This window comes from Humulus lupulus, chromosome 9 (genome assembly GCF_963169125.1).
Source record: "Humulus lupulus chromosome 9, drHumLupu1.1, whole genome shotgun sequence".
Lineage (NCBI taxonomy): Eukaryota > Viridiplantae > Streptophyta > Magnoliopsida > Rosales > Cannabaceae > Humulus > Humulus lupulus.
The window spans coordinates 123,743,005-123,764,856 of NC_084801.1; the positions used below are offsets into that span (position 1 = coordinate 123,743,005).

Here is a 21,852-nt window from a genome sequence, read left to right on the forward strand (position 1 = left end):
CTGCAAGGATCCTGATTGTGGTTGGAGATTGAGGGGTAAGAAAAAAATGCGATTTGAAATGTTCGAGATTATTCACTACTACAAAATATCCTTTACGGGACACTATTTTAGGACATGCACTTAAATGCAAGTCCTTAAAAATATTTATGGAGTTTTTAGGACACTCACGGAGAGTCCTGAAAAAACATAATTTAGGACTCGCAATGAGTGTCCTAAAAAAATATGGGAGTCCTAAAAAATCTTGGCTGAAAAATTAGGAATAGTAAATATTAAAGACTCGCTTTGTAAGTCCTAAAAGAGTATTAAGGACTCCAAAGCAAGTCCTTAAAATTTATAAGTAAAAGAGACAATATACACTTCATTTTTTCGAAAATAATATATGGGTAAAAAAATTTCAGCACAAATGCAAGAGAGAAAACTCAGCACATTTGGGGATTTAGGTTCGGTAGGGCTTGGATTGATGGAGGAGCGTGGGTGAACGGTGGCTGGTGAACGGCGATGGAGGAGCGTGGGTTCTCGCCTCCAGCAAGCGTGGGCTCTTGGGACCCAGGGAAATCTTCTCCGGCATCGTGGGTTCTCGTCTCCAGCACCTCAGCTCGCTGCGGCGGCACGAGTTCTCGGCGGTGGGGGAAATTTCTGGGTTGACGTACATAGTTCATGGCATATAGCAGCAGGTTTTCTTTTTAATTTTTTTTTTTTAAATTGGAGTTCATGCGGTCATCTTGAAAGCACTTTGTGACATTCGTGTGGAGGTATTTCCATTAATAAGAGAACTTTAATGTGCATATTTCATATGTGCACTTTTGATTACTCATGAAAATGGAAACAGTGCGTGCTTGTGATTTTGGATTTTTTTAAATCTCTTAATTTTGTACATGTGGGTTGGGGCAGTTCATGCAGTGCAGCGTTCTTTTTTATTTGAACTGTGCTATTCTAATTAATTATAGTCAATTCATGTTGACATGTTCTTAATGAGTAATATTATTATATTATAGTATATTTGATTTTTTTTTTTTAAATTTCTCAAGGGTTATCTTTCAAGAAATCACAGCAATAGTTGCTTGTGATTTGAATTTTTTTTAGGTTTGCACGAGTGAGTTTTTGTTGCTGATGCAAAGTAGCCATTTTTTTAATAGAAAATATATTCTGTAGTTTGATTGATACACTGACTTCTCTACTATCTAGCTTATTCTATGTAAATCATTGATGTTATATGGTCAAAAAAATTTTTGATCCCATCACCACCACCACCTCCTAAAGGGAAAAAAAGAAAAGAAGAAAAAGTCAACCACCAAACTGACGGGTAGTGTTCGATACCAAACTCTTCTGAAAATTTAATGAAATGTGATACACTCGTGAAAGTGTAATACACCTAAAACTTCCACTTTTTTTTTTTTTTTTAAATTTTACTTTTGACCATGACTCTGTACATTTGTTTTTATTTGTTTGGTGTGTCTTCAACTAGATAGAGAGTTTGTTGAAAAGGTCATGCAGTTATGAGTTTACGTTTCCATTTAGTGTGCATTCTAATTTTGATTATGTATATATATTTATATATATATATATATGGGATCTTGACCACATATCTAATTCTCCATTATTTCCTTATTTTAAGCCTATAATCATACTTTACAGCTACCAAGTTTATTTTGAATTTTGTGCAAATCTATTTTACTGCATTTATTTTGTTGTCTGTTCAGTTAGATTGAATGTGGGTGATGTTTTGCAGCAAGATGACATCAGGAACTATATTTACCATTCAATTAAACATGGAATTCCACTTGCAACGTTTCGCAAAGAATGCGTTGGAGGTGACTCTCATAGAATTTCATACTGGTAATCTAAGACTTTTCAACAAACCTATAAAATATGTGGTTTCCATTTGTTTTCTCTGAGCTTAGACATCGGTGTTGGTTTTACACTTATACTGGAAAACCTTGAATTGTTTGTAAACGGTCTCCCACATGTTGGTTGGTCTGAGTCTTGTATACTATACTGGGTTCTCATGTTTGTTGCTACAGGTATGAAGATGATGAAATGGTTGGTCACAGAATTTACAGGGAGATAAGAAAAATTGAAGTGAAGAAAGCGAAATCAAAGGGCTCTCAAGTCCCACTCAATGCATCATACTAGTGGGAAATAGTTGCAAGCAATTTTGATGAATTCCAAGATGTTTCTGTAAGTTGCTAAGAATGATCTGCTCATGTTGCAACCTGTTGTTGTTGTTCTTTCTAATTCTAAGCTCATTGTATGATCTCACAGAAGAAACTCTTCTCAAGTAATAATAGAACAGAGGTTTCACTAGGGAAAAAGTAAAAGAAAGACATGCTTCCTAAGGTTGAAAGGGTTCATAAGGTACCTAAAACTGTTTTCTGAGATGGACATATTGCTTTTTTATTATCATTGTTTTATTTACCGTGATCAATTATCCATATTCCTTATTGCAATCTTTAGTTTACTTCTATTGCTGCAATGATTTTATGTTATTTTTTCTATTATTGTGGGGGGTGATAAACTATTGTTGATTTTGTTTGTACAGAGGAAAGAGAGGTTACTGAAGAAGCAACACGGACAAGCTCCTTCTTGATAATTTTTACAATATGGATGGGCTTGCTCCAGGGTGCTCCATTCGAGATAGAAAACCTGTCACATATACTTTTGGTAAGGCAAAATGGTTTAAGCTGGCTGCTTTATTTGTCCCCCTTGATACCATATTTATCACCTTCTGGTGTGAATTTTTTGATAAGATTTTAGTTTAAATTTTGAGTTATATAAATATGTCCAATGTTTGTGACAGTGTGAATTATCCCATCATTTTTTTTACATGGATATAAAATCTAAATCCAATTTTTTTTTAATTTTCAATATTTTACAATTTTGAATGATAATTGTATTACTTTAGTGGAGTTTGAATATCTTAGATATTCATCCGTAGTGAAGTAGGTTCTAAGAATTTTGTGTGCTGTGGTGATAACGGAAGATTGAGAACTTGCATGTCTTAGTGAAGTAGGTTCTGAGAATTTTGTGTGCTGCGGTGATATATGGATGAAAACATGTGTGCTCTTTGATTTGTTTGACATGTTGGTGTTGAATGTGATAGATGGCTAGGCTAGTAAATTAAGGGATATGCTGTCCGATTTTTTATAGATGGTGACATGGTTTTTCTCTGTTTCTTTTATTTTCAGTGCAAGATATGTATATTACTATGTTTTAATTTTCATGTAATATGTTTTTTTTGTAACGTATTTTTTTGTTAAATTTTCACGTAGTATATTTCTGTTAATTGATGTTGTGCTTTGCTTAGTCAGATTATGTTGTGTGATTATATCATTATAGCAATTTATGCATATTTTACAATTTTCTTGCATAACACATGTTTGATGAAAGCCCCAAGTTTTATCCTATAATCTCAATATTAGGCTCCAAAATTTAAAGGTTTGAGACACATTTAAGTATGTTTTATATATAGTCTATCGAAATGTTATATATTACATATAATTAAGGCCACCTCTCTACTTGACAGACATTTATATAAACATTACTTGAATATAAAATAGACTATGTAACCACTATCATTTGTGTGGGGTCCGATGTTATAACACATTTGTGGAAACCATGCAGAGTAGCTCAGCAAGCGTAGACAATGTTCCCCTGTTCCTTGAAAACACTTACAACCTTCAAATTGATGATAGGGATTTGAGTGAAATTATATGATACCAAAAATTTATATCTTTGTCCTATTAAAAATTTAGAATTATTTTATGGTTTTACTGTTACATTAAATTTGGTAATCACATTCTAGTTGGTATATATGTGATTGATTGGATCTTAAAATCCAAATCACTCATTGTGATTTGGATCCTATTTATCACAAAATTTGGATGATTTCATGCATTGCATTATAAAAACATAATAAAAAAAATTGGATTTGGAGTTGATTAGGTAATATTATGAGATCATTCATTATTAGTATATATACCAAGAGAAGAGAGATCAAGGATCTATATTTGATCACATCAAGGAAATTTCTTTAAGTGTTTGCTTTGTTTAGTTTAAGTGGAATAATGATGAAGCTAATGTAAGTCTAAATTTGTGAATGACTGTAGAGGTTTGCCATGTCAAGCCCAACACTTTTATTTAATCCTGAACTTAAGACAAAATATGGTAATCTTTAAAAAGGTATTGAGTGACTCTTATTTCTTTTATTGTTATTATTTGTTCTTACTTGCATCAATTTGCATTACTCTCATGAATATCAATTTGATGTATCATGTTGGCTTCTTTATTAAAATTTGTTGTGCTGCACTAATAGATGCAGTTTTAGATTTTTGGTGCTTTTCTTGCTTAGTGTTGCCCCATAAATGTGTTAGATGAAGACTACATAATGAGCTGTAATGAAAAAGGAATTATCTTGAGTATTTTGCTTGTTATGCATTCTTTTGTTTACTTAGATATTAAGAAACAACTATTATTAGAATAATTGGGAATGGAAACCATAGATTTTTCTTCATATATATAGTGTTCCACCATTTCTTTCTTTCTATTATTATTTCAGTATGAAGTATTATTCTTGGGATTCAAAAGGGTGAAATAAGAATATCACTTAATTACACTATGTTTTTTCATTTCTTTGATAAATAAATACTTTGTCTTATATAACTATATATGTATGTTATTTACCTATATTATTATTTTTTTTATTCTGTATTTAATATGGAAGTATAGGGTCCAAAATTTTTTTTGGTGTTTTTTTAGTATTTTCTTTTCAAATTTATTTTAATACATTTTGGACACTCAAAGAGATATATTTTTTAAATCAAAATGAAAATTGTAACAATTGTGAGTAAACTTATTTATGTACACTACAATAAAAATCTAGTTATAATTTTTCATGTTCGGTGTATTATAATGTGATTTTTCATGTTTCAGGGATGATTTTAGAAAGAAATTCATGGCAGCCAATCCTTACTTTGGAAAGGCAGTGACGGGGGTGAGTACAAGGACAAGAAGAAGAAATATATGTTGTTTGACAATGAATTTAATGTTTTATTATATTTGTAATTTTTATTAGAGTAAATGATTCTTGTTTGAATGGTTAATTATTTACTTTGTAAATCTAGTTATATATTTTTTAAGGTCAAGACGATTATACTTTTAATAAGTTTTGTTATTTTACTATATAAATTTTTAGAGTAATTTGTATATAAATGTTTCATTTAAATCATAATTTTTAATTTAAAATAACAATAAATAATTTTTTTTAAAATTAAAAATATAACTTTTAAGGACACCCAAAGAGTCCTAAAAACCATACTTAAAGGCACTCAGCAAGATTTTTTAGGACTCGCGGACATTCTTTTAGGACTCGCAATGCAAGTCCTAAAAGCATTCTTTTAGGACTCGCAACACATCTGTATGAATGTAGTGGAAAAATAATGACAACCGTTAAGCATCACCGTGGGTTGTTGGGCCCCTAATCAAGAGGAAATTTACTACTGATGGTACTTGGTACATGGCAAACAACATAAGGGAGGACATGAAGCATCATTTTGGGGTCAAAATGAGCTATGAGAAGGCCTGGGGATGCAGAGAAAAGGCTCTTATGTATGTCAGAGGGATACCTGAGGAATCATACTCCAAGTTGCCAGGATACCTGTGTGAGTTGGAGCATAAGAACCCATGTACAATTACTGATTTTGTAGCAAAATATGGTCATTTATTGTATTGCTTCTTTTCCCTCGGTGTTTCTAGGCGTGGTTTCCAGTACTGTCGTCCTATAATTTTTGTGGACGACACATTCTTGAAGAATAAGTATGGCGGCCACATGCTCTGTGTTGTTACGTTGGATGCAAACAACCAGTTTTTTCCAATTGCGTTTGCATTGGTGGATAGTGAGAACCATAACTCTTGGACTTATTTCATGAGAAAATTGAAGGAAGCCATAGGGGACGTTGAGAACCTAGCTTTTGTATCGGACAGGCATAAAAGAATTAATCATGCTTTGGAACTTGTGTTCCCAAATGCCTATCATGGTGCATGTTACCACCACATCTGTATGAATGTGGTGGAAAAATTCAAAACTGACCATTGTCAAGACATCATGGGGTGTGTAGCGTACGCATTTCGAAGAACAGAATTTCACATGTTCTTTGACAAGATTAAGGTAATTGATATACCCATTGCTCAATATCTTGAGGGAATTGGTTTTGAAAGGTGGAGTAGCGCTTATTTTCCTGGTAACCGATACAATATCATGACGAGTAACTATGCAGAAAGCTTTAACAATAAAACCAAGGAGGCAAGGAGCTTTCTAGTCACCACTTTTCTTGAATTCATAAGATTCACTCTTCAATCTTGGTTTGCATATAGACGTGAAAGAGCTACAACAGCAACAACTGTGTTATCACCTGAGATGGAAAATGATTTGAAGCAAATAGGTGAGAAAGCAATTTTCCTGGATGTCCAAGTCCTTGGTCATCATGAATTTCTTGTGGTTGATGGTAATGGTGATGGTGAGGTGAACTTGGCCACAAAATCATGCTCTTGTTGCATGTTCCAAACCATTGGGATACGTTGTGTACATGCTTTTGCTGCAGCCAGAAAAAGAAGCATAATCATTTACTCATTGTGTTCCCCTTACTATAGAATCGAGGCATTGAGGGACACTTATAAAGAAACTATTTACCCTATTGGGAACGAGGATAAATGGGTAATCCCTAATCACATCAGAGATATGGTTGTCGGCGTCCCCATTGAGAAAACCCTGTAGGAAGGCCCAGGAAGCAGAAAGTGGGTAGGCGAAAGACAAACCGCTATGCTTCACGCGGGGAAAAGATTGTCAAGCCATGTAAGTGTAGCAGATGTGGTGGTAGTGGGCACAATAGGAAGTCATGTAAGGCTAGGCTTTAAAAATTTGTGTTCTATAATTATTCAATTGATTTTGCTACATTTATTATATTCATTACCTCTTCTAATACTATGTTGGTTTTGATATAAATAAATAGCTTTTCACAAAAAAATTCCTGTCTGCCTCGATAGGCCTTTATCTGGACCCATCGAGGTCTATCGAGTCCTATCGAAGCCTATCAAAGCAGATATCGTTATGTACTATTATGACCCTATCGAGGCATATTTGTTTAAGCGTTATTTTACCTATCGAGTCCTATCAATGTCTATCGAGGCAGATTTGGTTAGTATTGTTTTTTACCTATTGAGGATTATCGAGGTAGTTCGTTTGACCCATTGAGTTTTGTCGAGGCAGACACATTATGTGAAATTAGTAGTTTTTTATTTAATAACATTTTCAAAAAATAATGTTTGATAAAAAAAAATACAAAACTAACTATATACTATACTATACAAGAGGTGTATCAAGAAAATGTAAAGAGCATCACGGTGATAGAATAGGTCCACACACCACTTGGTCCTGAAATGCTAGATGTTCTCATCTGTAACAGTATCTAGTGGTAGCATGGAGACCAAATGCTCGATATGTTTTATGGCAAACAGACCACAATCCACACTGCATATAATCGATTTTGTGTCCATACAAGATAAAAGTAACTTTAAAATTCATATTTAAAAATACACTAATTAAATAGGGGAATACCTTGTCTTAGTCTGAGGATACTCCTCAGAAGAAATACGACAATACGAAAAAGGCTTTGCGTTCTGCTCAGGATATGTCTGGAGGTCGTCATGGTCATCAAACATGCCAGAACTCCACAACAACGAAGGAAACAATAAGCACCATGGCTTGATCACTTCCTTCCACAGAGTCGGACTAAGCACGCTATGGTTGGAATCATAAATGTTGATGCACCATGTTGGAATGAAGACCTCAATGGCGAACCAATGTGCGACTTTATCGACGTGCAAGGAAAAATATACTTCACTAACATTTTGCCAGGATACGAGGAATTGATTATCATCGCCCTTCAGCATTTTCAGCACATCGTCATCCCATGTATACTTAGTACTAGTCTCTTTGAAATGATTCCAACGACCTAGGCACACTTGGGGGAAGGTGGTGTTCATGATCGTAGCATCCTGCCGAAATGCGGCATGATAAAAATGGCATCGACGGCGTAGCATGTGCAGAGCGGCATCAATATGCTGAAAAAACATGAAAATTCATTAGTACCATCAATATTTTTTAAGATTGAATTGAAAACATAAATTTAATTTACATACTAAAACCCAAAGCCAAGTCTGGATTGTATGCAACTGCAAGAACCATGCCACAACATGCGTCCCAGTATGGATGTTTTGATCTCTCTTGTTGTCGATCCTCCCGATGATCCACTTATGGAAGCTCTTCTCCTACTGCGGATCACACTTCCTCAAAGGTTCAGTAACTAGCCCCTGTTTATCTACTCTCATCCTCTTCGTTGGGTCGGTGAAGTCATCAAAATGCTTGGGCCTGCATTTCTTCCTGACAACTTCAAGGCCAGCTGCTTCCTCAGGTTGTAGTACTCATACACTGGGACTGTCGGCGTCACTAGAAACTATAGATGTCTGGGCCTGTGGAATGGAGGGTGGATCACTAGGCCCGTAGTCCTCAGGCAAGATGTCAGACTCTGTATCTGATTTTAAGTGGGTGGATCGACCTGAGACCACTGAAAGCAGCTGCGCCAACTGAGCCATGATCGTAGTTTGATTCTGAAGTAAGGTTTCCTGGCACTCCTCAACCCTCTCGAGCCTCTGCATCAACTGCTCATAATCAGACTGGGCAACCTGACTAGAGGAAGGTGCACATGCGTGTGAAATTCCCTCCTCAACTCTCGGGACATCCTCGTAAAAAATGGAAGCTTCCTTTGCAACCCCTGCCAGCTTCTCTGCCTCCTTCTTAGGAACTACTTCCTCCACTGCAATCCCAGCCTCCACTACAGTTGATTCCAACTCAGGGAATAACCTGTAATCAACTTTTAGGAGGCTATTGTAGTAGACTACCTCACCGGGACGTGGCTTCAGCATGGAAAATACCACTAACTGCATGGTCGAATAACATGTGTTAGAAAAACTTGAATAAAATAAACCATTAATCAATTAATTTGTGACATTTAACAAGATAAAGTGGATCTTACTCGACGCTTGGCGAGCATAGGAATCAACTCAACTGTCGAAATAGTGATATCAATCTTCGTTGCCCAGCTAAGCATCTTGGGAATCTGGTTCCCACTTTTCTCACCGAGCTTACACTCGATAGCTGGCATGGCCTCAAAATCCCAGTACAGAAGTGCGGGGGCATAACCATAGAAACTATACTTTGACTCCTTCAGTTTTTTGCTCGAACCCTCTTTCTTCTTATCCTTGTAATGCTTCAATTTCTTCTGCATGTCCTTGTAAACTCCTCTAATAACCTTCTTGAAGGACAACTTCCCCCACAGATACTTGAAAAAGTAGTCAAGATCCTCAACCATCTTCAGGGAATCACCACATATCGTCGTTGTCTTCTATGGGGCATTCAGTACCCCCTCTATCAAATAGCATAAACCCAGCTTAAATGCATCTTCTGGGTTTGTCGAGGCCTTCAAAGCATCTTCCAACTGGCCAAAACTAACCTTCGAATCACCATTAAAGTATTCATGGATGATCCGATCACTTGAAAGATGTTATCTTAACTCGTTTGGGGACAGGGTGTACCCAAAATTCAGCCCGGTGACTAGGGAAAACTATACAATCCCAAATTTGCAAAGACTATTGCCCAAGTAGAATTGGCCCCCTTCAGCCTTCTTGCTTTCCACCTTCCGCAACATAAGCTGATGCAGCAGAATCCTAGAAACACTAAACGGCTTAGCCTTGAAGAGTTGTCCCAACTGGCATGTCTGTGCTCATTCAATTAGCCCGTGCCTCTTAAACTACTCTATAAGGGTTTCCAAGTAAGCACTACCCCTATAGGTGACACGACCAGGAAAGTTCTTCTCCAATGGCATAATCAATTCAGGCATCTGAAGAAAAAAAATGTTAAAAATACAATTTTAAACAATCTGGTAACTATCAAGGCATATCGAGGACTATTGAGGCCCATGTAAAATCAGAAAATGCATAGTTTTATCAAGGCCTATCGAGGCCCATCGAGGCAATGTAAAATCATAATATTTCTTCCTCCATCGAGGCCTATCGAGGCAGGTGCTAAATCAGCCATAAGTCTTATTCTATCGAGGCCTATCGAGGTAGGTGCTAAATCAACCATATGTCTTATTCTATCGAGGCCTATCGAGGCACACTACAATTGAATATATCTAATATCATAGAGGCCTATCGAGGCAGGTGCTAAATTAGCCATTTGTCTTATTCTATCGAGGTCTATCAAGGCACACTAAAAATGAATATATCTAATAGCATCGAGGCATATCGATGCCTATCGAGGTTAATCGAGGCACATTCAAAAACAGAACCTAACAAATACTATTGAGTTCTATTGAGGTCTATCGAGGTGGGTCAAAAAATTTGAAAAAAAAAATCCAGATTTCTTAGTTACCCAGCCGCAATCTATCCTATGAACAAAACATCAACAAAAAACCATACATTGCAGATTAAAAAGAAAACCCTCACCTTCGCGTACTTGGGAGTTGTTTCGTTGCCTCTGGGTGCTTCCGATCCAATGGTCAAGTGGTGGTTCTGACTGAATGACTGAAGACCTTCTCCGACAATGCTTCTCTTATCCAATTTCATTGGGTTGCAACATATTCAAATGTGGGTTTTGAGAGTTTTTTTTGGTTCAGGACCGAGAGTGAGAGGGAATATAAAGTGACCGAGAGAGAAGAGAGAGAGAGAGAGTGGGCACAAATGGTGGGGTATTTTGGGAACTAAGGAAAATAATAGGACCAAAATGAGACTCGTATAGTAATAGAGTATTTTTTTAAATACGATCCCCTTTTATGCATTTAAAGTCAAATTTCCCTCTTTAAACCAAAGAGTGGTTAATAAATTGAAGAGAATTTTATTTATTTTAAAGACAATAAGATGGTGATATGTTTAAATTAATCTCAACGAGGAGATAATTTTTAACTAAAGAAGTAATATGATAAATCAAAGTGTTCAAATAAATCAATAAGGGTTTATTTTCTTTGATTTAAGTGTTTAAATTTTACATCTTCAAATTGATTTTAATGAGAAAATCAATGAATGTCAAAGTGGTGTTTTCAAAAGAATCCCAAAGAGACTATTAGAAAATGCACAAAAGTTATTTAAGTAATTTGATATTATTATCCCTGTTTTCCACCTATGACACGTGGCATGACCAAACAGGTTCGTGGGCCCCCAAAAGAGGTCCGGGCCCAATGAACGAGGAAGGAGGAAACTCTGATAGTCCAAGTCATATCGAGCCCAATAACGGTCAATGGGCACGAGCATAATAAAGGGACCAAGACCGCGATGCAGGCCCACATTACCTTCCCGAAAACGACCAACCTGCATCCTCCGATATGCTAATTAAGGTGGCAGACTAACTGTTCTCTGGAGATGGACCCTATCAAGAATCCAGGGGAGATCTCCACCATCATGATGTCCACCTTGGCAAATGAACCCAGGTCTTGGTGAACGAACCAGGACTTTGGAAAATGAACTGAGACATTAGTAAATGAACCCGGACAAGACGTCTGGATAGGGCAAGCCTGGCCTTCCCTGATGCTGACATGTCCCCAAGAAATCTGGCAGTTGGTCTCCTCAACTAACCTGCAGAAGAGGGTATGCACGAAACATACACTGTTCCTAGGAAATAGTACTGCCACTACTATGACAGATCATGTCCCCAGAATCCCCTAAGAAGCTCACGCAGACCAGTCCGTGCTAACGTACAATGGGCAGATGTAAGGCTTGGCCACGCCTAAGACGACCCAATGGGCCCAGATTAACAACATCTAATTATGTTCCATTCTTTGTATTATGGCTTCGTTAGGGAGAGAATTGTAATTACATCCTTATTGGGCCCTGATTAATATGGCCCAAGCTACTTGACTTCCTATAAATAGGGTCAATTGTGCATTGAAGCAGGGATCCCATAATTTCTCTTGTAAGCAAAAACTCTGGTGAACTTGTAGAAAAACTCCATTGTCAAAACTATCTAAAGCCTAAGAGCACTCCCAATGGAGTAGCTATATTTACTATATAGCTAAATTATAACTAAGGAGTACTAAAAAAGTCATACAATGGAAGCTTTATCCTTTAATTTTTTACTTTTGTCTGTAGTGTTTAGCTAGATTTAGATAACACTATTCATTATGTAAATATATTATATTATTATCTCTCTCTTTATATATATATAAACATAAATAAAATTTATATATTTATATATAGATTTCATCATCTTTTTTTTTCTTTTTATATATATATTATATATTTATATACCTATTAAAAGAATTTTATTTATATTTTATAATATTATTATATTTATTCTTTTAATATATTTTATTTTTACATTAGCACAATATTACATATACTTAATATAAAATATGACATATTTGTAAGTTGATCATATATTTTATAATATTAATAATTAGAATAAAAAAATATAGATTGATATTGAAAAATATATAGATTAATAGTTATAGAAAATATTTGAAATTAATAAAAATGTTTGAAAATATAATATTTAAATGATATAGAGAAAAAAAATAGAGAATATGATGTATGGTATAATGTAAAACTTAGAGGTAGAATAGAAAAATGTATGTTTTGGAGATGTATTTTAAAGGATGAAGTAGAGCACCCATTAGGGGTGCTCTAATACTAGTGACTCGTGGACTAAGGCTCATTAACACCCCAACCACGTAAAAAATGTGATTGTTCATCTCTAATCCTTTCTCTCCAACTCTTATTTCATAACATATTTCTAGTTTCCGAGAAACTCAGTAAACATTTTGGTGCTTTCATTAAGAGCTGAAGAAAGCTCGAATCAATCTCTGTCATCTGCGAAAATGGTGAACACCAGACATACTGTGTTTGATCTCGCTCATCAAAAATAGCAAGACAATTGGTAACCATTTCCCAATCAACCACTTCCTCAGGACCAACCAGAGGACATGCCTTATCACGGTCCCCTCCCTGATGATTCCCAAAACTTCAGGGAAGGGGTGACTACGAGGAAGGCTATTACGATGAAGATGAAGGGGAGTATGAAGATCACGGGGCCGAGAACCCCGTTGATCCTGACGAGAAGGATATGGATCCTGAACAGGAGGATCCAGAGGTGGTCTGTCAGAGACAGCAGGTCCTGGATCAAAAAACCAGGATAGCTGAACAAAAAGAGACCACCCGCCAAATGTAAGAGTCCCTCCTGGCTCTTCAGGCCTTTATTGCTGCCCAAGGATTGGAAGCCAATCCTTCAGCCATTCCACCCCCAGGAACAGAACTTCCTGTCCCACCTATTAGGATTGGCGTAACCAATGACGCTACCCCTATTCCTTCTTTGGGACCATCCCCACATCCCGGATCTGACCCGTTAAACCCTGCTCAGGAAAAAGGGAAAACCAAAATGGCTGATCCCGTTGAGAAAACAAACCCCCAAAAAAGAGCTCATCCCGTCCAAAAACCAGGGCTAACCAAGGGTAATTCCCTAGGAAAGAATGGATGAATCCTGTCCCAAGACGGGATCATCTGAACGATCTGCAGGGGAATTGCCCGTAGGGTACTAAGCCCCAGAATGTCCCCAGACAGGATGATCAGGTACGACGCTTTTATCCCAGCACCTCCGTGAACAAGGATCACAGAGGGAGCAAATGCGGAGAAGAGTCGGAACCAATCAGTTCGAGAGATGACACTTCCCGAGTGGACTTGCACAACAGCCTCGATGCCTGAAAGAAGCGGGCTCGCAAAGAAAAGATTCACCCCCGAGGAGGTGACTTGAGGAATAACCTCAATGACAAGAGCAACGAGAGAGTCCCCCTGGATGATGGAATGGCCAGGTAGTTCATGGAACAACTGGTCGCTCTTAAAATGGTCATGGACCGCCTAGTCCGGAAGCAAGAAGGCAGAGGTTCTGATTCTAAAGAAGAAGAAAAAGAACCTTGCGCCAAGCACATCCTGGATGTCGTGCTACCCAAAGGGTTCAAGATGTCGAACATACCCGCCTATACCAGGAACACTGACCCCAGAGATCACTTTTCCCGCTACAATTGGCTGATGACTGTAGCTCACGTCTGTGACAACGACAAATGCCTGTGTTTCTCAATCACTCTGGCTGGACCCGTAGAAGAGTGGTGGAAAAGACTTAAGACAGGGTCTGTAATGACCCAAAAATTACTAATAAGGCTTAAATCTCAGATATGTATAACTTTCGTGTTGTATAGTATGCAAGTAATGATCAAGAGGACAAGTATTCATTTGTTTTGTTTGTATCATGTATCATGTATTAGGGTCTTAATTTTGAAGGTCAGTATAGGCTGGTTATTTATTTAGAATATTTGAAAATGTCTAATTTTAAAATCCATAACCACTTTTTGTGATTTAAATATTCCTTTCAGACTCTGTTTGGGGACTTGTCTTGAGGTATCATTGATTTTCAATTTTTGTTTTCACTTTTCACCCATGTTTGGATCTAATAAAACCTTGTACTTTTTCTTATTCACGTGTTATTTGATTGAACTGAAACTTGGTTGTGCATTTTGTTTTTATTGTTGGGTTAGCTGACCTATGTTTAAAGCTTTGGCCATCAACATAACATGGTGGTATTTTAGTTTTAAATAATTGACCCTATGACAGTTATTGTCTTAGGAATGTAATTTACTGCATTACTTAAAGCACAACCCAGTTAATAATATGACGCAAGATAGCCCTTGCAGTGTTCATCATTGTTTTTGCTCATGGAATAATTGAAATATGTGGAAACAATGAAATATATTTTTTGTTCATCAATGTCCTACTTGCTGGTAAAATTCAATGTTTGTCTTTGTTTTGTTTTGGTAAAAGTTAAATCCAGAACATTGACATATATAACTCATCATTGTTGAGTTGTGCATTGAAAAAATTATAGAGCAGTTACTGAGTTGTGTATTTTCTTCTTCTCTACAGGTTTCTATTTTGTCGGGCAGTGCATGCATTACATGCTCCTACCTTCAATAAGGATGAATTCATACCAAAATCTCTGCCTGCGCTTCCCTACGTGAGACCAGCTAGCTCCATCCATCCTTCTTCTTCCCTGCGTGAAGGTGAAGAAAGATTCAACCTTTTTCATTTTTTTTGTTTAATAATAATACTGTGACAACTTTGGTTTGACCCACTTCCTCTGTTTTTTTTATTATTATGGTTTATTATTTTCTCTTTCTATACATATACAAACAATACAAAACAGAATTTGTTTGCAATATTTAAATATAAATATGTAGAGGAAGAAAGTCTTTTGTTTTCAGTTTCAGTGGGGAAGTGGCATGTAGCTAATTCTATCAAGACTCGTTCATGTATTTTCCCTAAATTAAAACCTCATTTTAATCTTTGTTTTTACTGGCATGAATTATTTTTCAATTTTTTCCACGTTACTTTTGTCGTGTATATACAATATCAATATATATACGCTTGGCTGTCCAGAATACGGTGGAAGAAAGTCTTTTTTTTGGAATTTATGAGTTTTTCTTATCTGGGTATTAAGCCATTGCTTTGAATGAAAAAAAAATACCCAAATTTGATTTTAGTTTTCTTGTTATCTGGATTTTAAGCACATAATAGAGGAAAATCACATATATATACATATATATTTATTATATGTTGATATGTCCTTATCGTTTTAACTCAAAAGTCATGATTTTTGAAGTTTTTTTTCTTTCTTTCTTATTAATTCTTGCGTTGTAATTTCTATCACATAAAAATGGAGTTTTTATTAGTTTTCATTTCCTTCTGACAGTTCCAACCTTGTAAGTGCAAGTAAAGTTGAGAAAAAGGGAAAATGTCAGTGACAGGTTCGAATTCTGAGCAGCCACAGTTCATTGCCAGCACTGGAAATCGAAGCTTTTCATCTAATGCCCCACTGATTGAGAACTCTAATGCTCAGATTGTTGTTCCAATTGTGAGTCTTTTTCCTTTTTCTTTTTTCTTTGTATAAATGTAGTTTATTTATTAATTGGGTGCTTATCATGAATGAATACAAAATATTAGATTAAACCTTGAAACTGTTTGTAATAAGTCTTTAAAGAGAATTAGATGAACTAACTTTTTTCCTTCTTTCTTCTTTACATTATTTTATGATAAAGGATTATTTTATTTTTGTTTTTTTTGAGTGGTATCTTTGGGGAAATATATTTTGTTAACCTGTGGGTGAATATAATTGTCAAACTTATTTACCTGGTAAACGGAGGTTATCAACTTCTTTTTCCCAACTCACCTGCTCAGTGAAATAAGATCAAGTTGAAAAAGTCATGTCTCATCAGTGATAAAAAAAAGTACTTAAAGAACAAGCTGTAACCTTCATATCGTGAATGGTGACACTCCAAGATCAAGGGCAAGATGGTAAATTACAATATAATATTTTGAGTTAGGTGGCTCTTCTATTTTGACAAAAGCTTGAGATTGGTTAAGAAAACGTAGAACTCATGATGTTAATGCCTCTAAAAAAAAAGCTAGGAATGTCGTGAGATCATGAAACTTAAAATTTTGTTGGCTCTTAATATTTTTGTCTCAATGGGCACATAGGTCCTTTTGGCTCATGGAGATTGTTTGCGTACGTGGAGATTGTTTTATTCTTTGTCATGCATTTTGCTATGCATGGTACATATCAACATTGTTGTATATTTTTCCTTATTCAGTAATTGACCACTGTTATGATTGTAAGATACCTTGCCTAATTTATCTACCAAAGTCACGAATGACTTTAAAAGTTAAAAGAGAAAAGGCAGAATTGTTAAGCTCAAATTGCTGTAACTATTTAAGTAGTTAAAAGTAAAAGACTCCAGGGCCAAAATAAAATGATTTGTGGATTATATTATAAGTAAGCTATCATTTGTATGAGTATTTTTATTTGAAATAAGTAATCAAAGTTTGTAGTTTGGAGTTTTGATTGTTTAATGGTAGTTTATGTTGGTCATTCTGATTTACATATTGGTTAATGTAGAGGGCGAGCTGGAAAAACTTCTTTGCTTATCTGGGTCTTGGATTTCTTGTCTCTATTGCATATATTGACCCTGGAAATTGTAAGATCATAATCTCTAAATTAATTTGTGCATTCTCATTTGGTTTTTCAAAAAATTAGTCTAAATATTAACTTCTTTTTTATGTTATGAATAATGTTTGATAAACAGTTGAGACAGATTTACAATATGGACCAGAACACAAGTATGAGGTGTGTATGATAACTTTTGGTGCTTTTTTTTTTTTTGTAAACGACATCTCTAGCATTTTTTATTGAAAATGGTAACAGGTGTGAGGAAACATGGTAGTTCATTATGAGTTATGCATTATTATACAACACATTACACTTTTTTTGTACACTTGATACCTTCTTAGTTGTAACATTATCTCAAGATAAAAGCTTGAAGGAATTATTGGATGAAAGATGTTCACCTTGTATAGGAACATCATATGCTTATTTATATGGACTCTTCATGCTTTTTAAAGTGCTTTCTTTCTGTATAAATTGGCTGCGTTTTATTTTCCTGTTACTAACACAAGCTCTTTGTTTTGTATGCTTGATTCTTGATTACTGGTTTGAGTTTAAATGGGTATTTGCTTCAGGTGTATGAGAAGCTTCTTGGGAGCCAACGCTTTAAATGCTTGTGGTAATTTCGTGAAATGCAGAGAATGAAATTCTTGAATATATTATATGGACTACTGAAATTTTGTTGTTGTTTCACTTCATCTATCTCTGTGTTGCCTTCTAGTTTCTTTTAAGGATCTTGATATTATATTATTTGCTTGTAGAACTTATTTTAAAGCATACTAGAGCTTTTCTGGTAAACATATTAATGGTGTCATATGCGTACTTACTATACATAATGACTACTGTAATGCATGTTGGTGAATTGGATTGCTTATTTATAATGGTTATATTTGATAATGGTTGAAGCATGTCTATCAGTTTGATTTTCTATTTTGTATTGGAATGAAATATAATTAAAAAGTGGGGATCTATTTTTGAACCATGTTTGCTTCAATCTACTTATTGCTTACAAAAATATAAGAAGCTCTATTCTATTTTTGTTTTTTTTTTCCTATAAGCTAATTTTTAGTTTTGTTCCTTTATTGTTAGTGGTCTTGGAATTCAGCGATAGCCGATACTCTGTTTGGCAGTGGAATTTTCTCTTCGTTCATCTCTTAGCTTATTGTTTCTCTTTTGTATTTTTTGATGGTTTAACACAATGCTATCTTTTGGGCTATTAGCTTTCTGATCTGAACAACACAAAAGAACAATTTATATCTAATATTACTTTATGTAAATACTATGCTTTAATTTATCATTGACTTCTATCACTTTGCTTAGTTTATGATTGGTCTATTTTTCAAAATAAAATAATTTACCAAGTAAACAATAGACTTTATAGCATGTAATTCTTGAGACTAGTATCAATAAAACAGATTTTTTATTAGAGAGCAAGCCTTATTTTTTTTATTTGTAAATATGATTTTGTTTTTCAGCATTTGGGTTAGCATTTATAACTTGAATTTCAAATTAGAAGGTCACTTTTGTTTTAATACTATGAAAATTCCAGGGTCATGTATAGTCTCTCCTTGAAATTAATATGATTTTACTTCTCATTATATAGTTTCTCCTTTAATTTTCTTGATTTTACCTAACTGAAGACATTGAGACATACAGAGTTTCTTGAATCATGGGGTGACAAGGTATTCAAAGATAAATGGTGGGTGTTTCAAGGTGTGTAGAGTTTCTACTTCTATTTTTGTTGTTATTTAATTTTAGGAGCTTTTTTTCCTTGGTCAAAAATAAAATTTTATTTTAGAAAGAATGAAAAAGATAAAATATACTGTAGTTGTTGCATCACTTTATGTCTTAATCAATTGTTAGTAACTTGATCTTGGGAATTAGTAGTTTAGTTTGCTGGCTGGAATTTCATTGCATTAAAAAGCTTTAAGGAGTTTAGTTGATACAAGAGGAATTGTACATTCATGTCTTGAAACTTGAAAAACTTGAAAAACTTGAAAAGCAGGAAAACCTCGCTGAAGCCATTATTTTCATGTTGCTGGTATGTTCTATAAATTTCTGGCTATCTATGTTCGTGTGATGTCTAAATAAACACAAGTGTGAAAAGTACAAAGTACATTTGATTAAATATTTGCACTCTAGTCATGTTGACTGTGATATACGAAATGGGGAGTCTTATGCAGAATTAAATCAATACTTAGAGTTCTCAACTGTAACTTTAATGAAATTTATTTGGCAAAAAAAGATGAATTTTTTAGCTGCTGTTTTCAATTTTTTAGCTGCTGTTTTTGTTGACGCTGTTTTTCGTCAACAGATAAAAGAAGAGAGCATGTAAACAATTTAAGACAATGGCCAAAAATAAACAAACGAATCAAACATGGTTTTTTACGTGGTTCAGCAGTTAAATCTGCCTAGTCCACGAGTCTCTATTATTAATCTCAAGATTATCTCTGAACAATTCTTTAGCATGAATTCTCCAGAGTTTTCTCTCAAGGATCAGAATTTCGGTCCCTTACAATGGTGCATGGCTTCTCTATTTATAGAGAAGGATGCAGAATACTATCCCACATATTTTGGGTAGTTACTCTTTTGTGAATAAAAATAAATGGCTTTAAATGCCAATAATCAGATATAAAAGGAAACGTCCCCCAAAGATCAGGAAACGCATAACTGACTAAATAATATCCCACGATTCTTGGGGATTTACATCAATAAATGAGGATTACATCTCATATTTACAATACTTGTAGATATTCAAGGTGGTCATAGCGTATCTCCAAGGCTTCAGCATCTCAGATTTCACGTCATTGTGCGAGCCACTGACATCTCCCGAGCTAACATTGCTTTCGAGATAGTACATCAAACTCAATATCCCTGCTCCGAAGTTGTTCCCGAGGATGAGGGGCTCTCAGAGCTATCTTTCGAGATCGAGATCATTTCGAGGTCACTACATTCGAGGTCATGTATCATACTTTGCAGGCTCGGTTTACAATCGTAGAGCATACCCTAACCCTCACGAGACCATCTAATGCGAACTCAGCTTTCGAGGTCATATTTACTATGGCTCGAAATCTGGGTATAACATTTTGCCCCCTCAAAAGTATTTGTTCGAGTCCTAAGAGAAGGAAACTTTTGAACTACTCTTTCTGGGAACCATACCGTCACACTCTTAAAAACGGACACGTGCCAGATGGGTATTGCTCACTTTAGGTACTTGAGTACCTTGGGAACACGCCCACGATCGTTCGTCTGACAACTTTTCGGCGCCATCTTATCACCGATTCCCCTCCATTCGATCTGTTGAGGATTTTAACCAACGCTCCTGATCGATTTCAGTTTTCCCACCTATATATATAAGATCTCCTCTTCGTCTTCTTCTTTACGTTTGTTCATTATAAACTAGAAAGAAAAGAAAAAACAAGAAAGCCAGAAACTTTCTTAAAAAGCTTCCATCCCGTGCATGTTTTCTCGACCCAAAAAACAAAGGAACCCTGGTCTGTTCGAGTCAGTGAGTTCTTTTTTGCAACCTCTTCTCCACTCGACGATTTCGCTGCACTCACCATCACTGTGTAAATACGCCATTTTTGTTGTTCTTTTTATACTGTGCTTGCTGTGTACGTTAGTATGTGTTCTTAGCATGATGCGATAGGAGGTTTTGAACCGATAGGTTTTTAGGCTTTCTGGACTTCCACTCTGGATGTTCGTCTCTGGTTTATACCCAGTTTCGACGTTTGAATGTGGTTCCCATTTTCTGGGTTTTGAAGTTCTTAGGTAGCGTTTCTTGTTCATTAAGCTTTTGGATAAAAACATGGGTTTTGACAAATACATGAAAACCAAAAACGCTTTTCCTGGCTAACCGCCACTCTCCTTTCCCTTGAATTTCGGGATTTTCAAAAATAAATCATCCACGCTCCTTTTCCCTTCCTGTGGAAGCCACGCTCTGACTCTTTAGTAAGGGTCTAAATACTTAATTTCTTGTCCTTAGATATCCGAGCTCATCCTATCGAGTTCGTGATCCTTGCATGCATGGCCCTCACCATTTTTTCTTTCTCGTTAGATGTCACAGAATCTGGAAAGACGGTGGGGGTCATTACGAGCAATCCCTTACGAGCCCAAATCTCCGAGCCCGGAATCGGTCTTTGTCCGGAACCAGCGTCGGATTAAAGAGTACGAGATCGCACGCGAGCAAGAAGACATTCGAGCCCACTATCGCCGCCAGATTGACGAGGTCATCGAAAAGAAGAGAAGGGTCCTTCGGGAAGCCATCTATCCGGAGCCTAACCCCGGACCTAGGCCAGTTCCCCTCGACCCCGCGTTAAAAGTCACGGTAGCATACCACCCGGGGGAACTTCAGTTTTCCTTAATGGCGGAGCCTTCGTCTTCGCAGCCTAGGAGGGAGATGTTTGAAGCCGAATTCTACCAGAGCTCGGTTACCACCTCCGACCAGATAACTGACATCCTGGCCATTCATGGCCTTAGCTCGTTGGACACACTGAAGTGTCGAGCTCCGACAAGGCATGAACGGAGCTGTTTCGCTCCTGGGGGCCGCGATTCCAGTGTGAAATACGCGGCCTGGAGCCAAGAACACCTAAGGGCAGGAGCTTTGTTGCCCCTGAAGTCCTTTTTCAGGGACTTCATCGATTTCGTTGGGTTGGCTCCATTCCAACTCAACACCAATTCATACAGGGTGCTGTCTGCCCTGAGGTCCTTGTTTCACGAGCAGGGGTGGACAGGACCTTCACCCCAAGAGATTTTATATCTCTTTT

General features: G+C 36.2%; 1 long non-coding RNA gene across 1 annotated transcript; it reads left to right on the forward strand.

Moving 5' to 3' along the window:
* The first annotated feature begins 367 nt into the window (after nt 1-367).
* LOC133802280 (uncharacterized) lies at nt 368-5,184 on the forward strand. The gene is made up of 6 exons (XR_009877234.1): nt 368-674; nt 1,730-1,836; nt 2,022-2,178; nt 2,263-2,355; nt 2,540-2,661; nt 4,930-5,184. It is a non-coding gene; the product is annotated as an uncharacterized LOC133802280 (long non-coding RNA).
* Nucleotides 5,185-21,852: the final 16,668 nt, after the last annotated feature.